The following is a 6,992-nucleotide window of genomic DNA, read 5'->3' as shown; positions in this document are numbered from 1 at the left end:
ACACATTTCCTCCCCATTAGTAGTGGTTTTGCTTGTTATCTCTATTTGTAATTGTGTCTTCTAATCCTCTGGATTACTGTGAGCTCCCCATCCCAAAAAATTGTAGATCTCCAGCAAAAAGGGGGGACACACAGTAAAATGTTAGATCCAGGAAAACCACCATGTAAACTTGATCTCTTGGAGAGATTCAAACGGGGGAACGAACGTTTTCCAAAACAAAAAGTTGATCTTTTAGTAAAGATCAAAAGGGGAGGGAATTGTGGAAGTTAATCATGTTTGACTTATAATAAATGTGTGTTAAATGGATCTGGGTAATAGTATAAGGTCACCAGAGGTATATTGCTTTTGAGTGTGTGGTCTAAATAGATAAGTGTTTGCAGGAGTGCAGGTTCAAGGCCTACACACAGAGAGAGAGACGAGCAGTAAGCAGGCGAATAGGAGACTCCCCTTGGTTAGAACTGAAATCCGACACAGAACATCTTACTATGTGTATTATATTATTTCGAAGATGCCTAATAATCCATTAAGAATATAAAACTGTGTGATTATGTTGAACTATTGCTTTTAAGAATGTTGTAACCAGCCGAGTGTTTTGTGCAGATTACATTGTGTCTGAGTGCAATCCCACGCCTGGGATGTGTGAGCACACTAGAAACGTTACAAGGCATCTGAATTCTAGGCACAGAGTGTACCCACGGACAACGGCTGCCCTGTCTGTCTCTGTTACAGGCATCTGAGGTCCAGCAGACACCCTGTATGAAGCTAATAAACAAATATGAACCAGCTTGTTTGATTTTAATAACTAGTGGAGCCATGAGAGAGCTCAGAACTCAGGGGTGTTGGTGACGGACTGAGAGTCTGTCAAGCTGGTTCTCCTCTTGCAAACAGGTGAAACTGAGTACTTGTCTTGTCTTCTTTAAACTCAATATCTCTCTGCTCTACATCAGTACAGAATTCGGGGTGGTTTGACATCACCACAACACAAGCTAACCATAAAACAAATAATAGATTTGCCACTATAGTTTACCGCTTTCAGGTTAACAATGGCAAACGGGCGGGAGGTCGGTTTATTGAACTCTAGGAGACATTCAGAAACACGGCGGTCGGTGTTTGTTGGCAGAGCTATGGTCATTGGCACACGAAGGGAGATCATAGCAGAGTTCCTTGCTAGCTAAATTAACCTGTCCTGCTATTTAAAAGTTAACTTAGCTTAGCAGTTGCTAACCAAAAAACACTCATTGCGTTTAATGATTTTTTCTGATCTACTCGTACTGGAATTGAGTAAAATTAATGCAAAAAATAATTACTACTTACAGTAGATGCCGCTTGATCACCGGTTCTATCATATTCATTGAATCACTCCAGATTTAGAACCATCTGTGACCCGGGCAAAACGCCCTTTTATCCTCTGTCCAAACATGGCGTGTCTGCCACAAACCTGCCATCTGCTGGATGTTCGGTGAAGGGTTGTACCGCTATTTGTGTCTTCAAACATCTGGTGGCATTTATTTGTGAATCGTGGTGGTGTAGCGGTAGGAATGTCTCAAAATTACGGTCATCGGGGAAAGCAAAAAATGATCCACAAATGCTACTCCACACCCACAGTCAAGGACATTACTTTTCAAAATCTCGAAATTATTGCAAATCCACATTATTTAGACAATTCGTTATTTATTTGTAGTACATTTTAATTTGCTTTTTGTATTTGGATATTTATCAATGTATGAATATGTTACACATTCATATTGTTACACATTAAAATATTTCTGAGACAAAATTATCCCATAGTCAGCTTCAGCAGGTCCGGCACAGGCTTAGGTTCAGCGCAGGGCAGGTCTACGGGGGCGGGAGGAGAGGGGGGCGTCCGGCAGCAGGCAATTTTCCCGCAGGTGTTTTCTCTTCCTTCGGCCTTTTTCTCCTTATCCTCATCCTTTTTCTTCTGACTCCTTTTGTGCTTCTCCTTCTTCTTTCCCCCTTCTTTTCTTCTCTCCTCTCCTTCTTCTACTGCCAACTGTAACTTAAAGCTTGAAAAAACTCCTTCTCCTTCTCCTCCTTTTTCTCCTCCTTTTTTATCCTCCTTTTTTCCTCCTCTCGTCTCATTTCCTTCTCCTTCGCCTCACTTATTCTCTTTCTTCTCCTCTTATTTCCTTCTCTTCTCCTCTTCTCCTCTGGTTGTTCCGTACAGGTTTCCAGCGGTCCGTTTTTGCCGCAGGTCGCCTGGGTCAAGTTCACGGCAAATTTAGAACGTGCAACGGTCAGGGCCTTATCTATGACCTCGTCTGCCCGTGATGTTCTATTTCCATGGATATACTGACGCACCCGTTAAAATGCGCTCAACGATACTTTCTGATTTTATTGTTTCCACAACTTCCACTATATGTTTCTATCACTGAATTAATAAGATCCACAGGCAAGGCAATAACTTCAGCACCTAATATCTTGAAAATAAAACATGTACAGCAGTAAATCTTATTTTATTGATTGTTTGTGCGCAGCTATTTTCTGTTTCTGATGTTTTTGTTTGGCCTCCTTATCTCTTTATGGTGTTTGTAATTTTGAAGAGTAAGTGTGAGCGTGATTCTGATTTTACCCTCAGTTTTAATATTTTAAAAAATAAATATCTCACCACCTCATTTTACTTTTTCCTTCTTTTTTTTGTACATTTTTTAATTCATTCCTATGGCTTTAGATGAGTTGAAACACATCGGGCACAGGTCGTGTATTTATTATCATGTATTATTATGTTTCGTGTATTATTATTATTATTATCATGTTTGTATTATTATTCACGTATGAGAGGATGCAGCATGCTTGAGGCAAGGTAATTGTTATTAACTAACCATCCCAGGATGAAAGTCCTATACGCACTACTGTTCTCCATCTTCCTGGTACATATTTTGTCCCAGGGACCAGTCTTCTCCGTAACTCTGAAACGATTGCAGAGAAAGCTTATTAGGCATCCTCCACAGTCCTGCCCTGCTGTATGCAAGTGATTTCTCTCTCCTGTATTGCCTGTAAGTATAGCATGCCGTCTGGGCCTCACAGTAATAGACCACACAGACTCGACAACACTCACCGTCAAATGCCCCCCCGGAATTACGCAAATTCTACTGTAGTGCTGATCCTTATGCGCTAGTTTAGACCCAAGGACAATACAGTAGATGGTGGAAGATGAAGCTGATTGTCTGGGTGTGAGGGAGAGCGATGCCGTGGACAGGATAGGGAAACTCAGAGGGTGAGGGGCTGAGAGAGGGCTGGATGAAATTGAGAGGAGAACAGAAACGGTCGCTTCTGATCTACCTGGATCTATAAATTTCAGTTTTCATAGGAGGAATTCTTTCATATTTATAGGCTTAGGAATCATGTTAAGCGTGCAATGCCAATGCTTGGAATTTCAAGAAATGCCTTCCATTTATGCATCCAATAATCTGTTCCCTTTACGTGAGGCCCTCTGCTGATGTCCTCCACTGTTATTATCAACAGTAATCTGGGCTTGATTAACGACAATATTACAGTATATATATATATATATATATATATATATATATAATATATATATTAAATAAGTAAGTATTACCACCACATTACCCACACACACACACACACACATTTCTATATGTGTGTGTGTGTGGTGTACTATATGCTATGTATCTATGTTCACGTTTAAGTACCGTTATTGCCTCTTTATTCAGAAACAACCCTCCTGTCATAATCTACATTTCAGGAATCTGGTTATTATAGACACAGATTTTAAATGTTAAATTAAATATTTCATATTTATCATCACAGTACAGTGTTAACACCTTAGTAGCTGTAAACACTCAGATTATAAAAATACATACGTTGTTTGGTGGTTGCGTACATCCGGGAGAAACATTTATAATATCACTTTACACGTTACTACGTTGTTTTCTGGTGCCCTGTTCTGTTTCCAAGATATATTCGTGTGTGTGTGAAGGGGTATAAGAGGCATTAACTTAAAGAACTTGTAGACAAGGCGCTTTATGACGTTTAGTCCATTTCTTGTATTAGTTTAAGGGCAGATCTGCCACATCAATTGGCGGACCGTTTGACGTATCGCGACCAACGACCAACCGTTCAATGCGGCGTCTATGGTATATATGTCTATGTATATATGTCTATGTATATATATACTTGCAGCAGCAGCAGCAGCTGGTTGGAGCAGCGGTGTGATGGTGCCACCTAGTGTCCGCTGTGTTCTAGCGCTTGTTTTACCTGCTTGGTTCCTGACTCAGCATGTTGGTTTTCGGATCCATCCCCACATCCATAAACAGGGGTGGACTGGGACTGGGGAAAAAAAAAAAAGTGGCCCGGGAATTTAGTACCTGTCTGGCCCAGGGTCGACACGTAACACTGATGTTTTACAGCCACACTAGCAAGCTACACGAATAATTTGATCACATTACAGCCACCCACCTGACGAGCATCCCCCCCAGGACAGGTGTCGTGCCAAAAAGTGATTGCCTGCCAGAATCTGACTTCTGGCCGCGGGAGCGCGCACAGCAGCCTGTTGAGCGGTAGCGCGCACCGTCTGCTTTTCTCTGGATTAAACGGTCATAATATGCAGATACACACAACTGCGTTATAAGTTATAACGTAGGCCTAATTATAGCTTGGAAAGTTTAACGTTTATCACGTAACGGCAATTACGTCATGGACATGTCTCTGTGCTTGGTATGTCTGATGACTTAGTCTATTGGTGCGTTTTCAATAAAGATATCAAATCAAATCAAATCAATTTTATTTGTATAGCCCAAAGTCACAAAGTCCATTTTCCTCTGAGCTTTACTCTGATACAGGAGTGACACCCTCTGTCCTTAGACCCTCGTTCCAGTGAGGAAAAACTTGCCCACAAAAAACCTTAACAGGGAAAAAATGTGGAAGAAACCTCAGGAAGAGCCACAGAGGAGGGATCCCTCTCCCAGGACGGACAGACGTGCAATGGATGTCACGTGTACAGGACAATAACACAACATATTGTACTACAATGACTGAAAAATGACAATGAATTAATGAATGATAAAAATGATCCACAGTAAGATATGGTAGTATAATGACAGTAATAATAGCGTAGGGGGCGTCTGTAGGATCACGCAGCAGCCCACGATCCACGAGAACCTGCTGGACGACAGAGCACAGAAACTCCGGGGAAGTTGTGTTAGTAACATGCTAATGAGACATGTCCACAGATGGAGAGATGGAGAGAGACAGAGAGAGATAGAGATAGAGAGAGAGAGAGAGAGAGAGAGAGAGAGGAGAGAGAGAGAGAGAGAACTTTTGCAACGATCCGCGTGACTGCATTGTCTTTTGTCTGATCTGGGGCCTTTCATAGTATTTGCTTCCCATTTTGGATGTGTTTGCAGTGTTTCAATCAGTTTCACTTGTCAAAAACTGATTGAAGGCATAGTATAGTTACTCAAAGGTGTTTTCTGTCTAAAATGACTTGATCTCATTCATAAACTTCATAAATAAAACACTAGAGCTCACAGGAAAACTTGGAATTCAGAAAAACTTTTATTAATCTATATATATACATACACAAACACATAGATACCTACATTATTTGTTCATGCGTAAGTACCCGTCTACATACATACATACGGCACTGCACCCAAACTTATATACCAATAGCAGCTGCAGTTGCTACTTGCATGCTGCACAAATATTTCTGTGGGTACTTTACACAGCTTTTATGGGACCACCTGGGGCGATGACACATCCATCTGAATTTGACAGGAAATCAAAAAAAAATTAAATGTTAATCATTATGAACAAAAACCTAACATAACAAATCAGAAAGAAAAATATATCATAAACGTTACCCAAAGAGTGTCCCCTTGCTGCTCCCCACAGAAATGGCACAGGTCACTCAAGTCATCTGGCAAAACAGGTACAACAATATTCTCCTTAACTATGAGCTATGTTTGTCAGAGTAAATGATAGCCTATTATATTCATTATTATAAAAAGGAAGAAAAAAAACACCTGTATTCTCAAGAAGAGAGACAGCAATGTGCTCTCCTATGGTTTACACCAGATGTGGATTGTCAAACTCCAAAGGGAATCCACCCATGATGCACTCTGCACTGTGAGTAAGAGGTGTAAGAATAATTCATTATGATAATGACAGTAACCTTACGAGAAGTGTTTGAAAGTTATTGAACACCCAATGGCAAAATTAACTGTAGCATCAGTTTTTGTTTAATTAAAGTTAATTAAGTTACCCAATGCAAGTAAACATGTCATGCCAGAACACTCTTAACTAGTTTATATTCTCACCTCTTCCTTTGCAGACATATCAAATATTCAGACTTTGAGTAATACTCTTAGCTGTACTTCAACTTTGACCAAAAAGGGCATTGCACTATTCTGTAGTTTTTAATTGCATTTATAGCCCACATGATATCATGTTACAGCGTGTCAACATTTGGAATTTCAGCTAGTTTTAGACCATTAAATCAACAGTATAATGTACTGTATCATTCATTATGTTTATTCTTACCTTTATTACATGCAGTGTTGGTAGCAGTGTACAAAATTTGTTATTTGATTATACAAGGTTGTACATGCTGCTGGAGAAACACAATTACTTTCATTCCAGTCCTAACATTATCTTAATCATGCTATGTACCTTCAATGCATAGGCCCCACAGGATGTTACATCCTGTTGAATTGGGTGAGTCACTCTGTCACATGCCCATCTGGAAGGACTGAGCCTATGTGTCTCATAAATCATCTAAAATAAAAATACATATTTTCTACATATGCAGTATAAATTGGTCCAACCAATCCTTACGTCCTCTGATAAAGTAAACATTCAAAATGTCGACTGCATCAAAGTCATTACAGTTTTGATAGAACTAAAGTATGAACATTTCTTAATGGTTCCAACCACTTTTGATGGTGGAATAAAGCATGGCAGTGACAATGGCCAAATTGTATAGGGCCCAAGGTAAGTGGGGTCCAATTTAC

Source organism: Larimichthys crocea, chromosome XVI (genome assembly GCF_000972845.2).
Source record: "Larimichthys crocea isolate SSNF chromosome XVI, L_crocea_2.0, whole genome shotgun sequence".
Taxonomy (NCBI): domain Eukaryota; kingdom Metazoa; phylum Chordata; class Actinopteri; family Sciaenidae; genus Larimichthys; species Larimichthys crocea.
The sequence above is the reverse complement of the archived record's forward strand: the minus strand, read 5'-3'. Positions refer to the sequence as shown.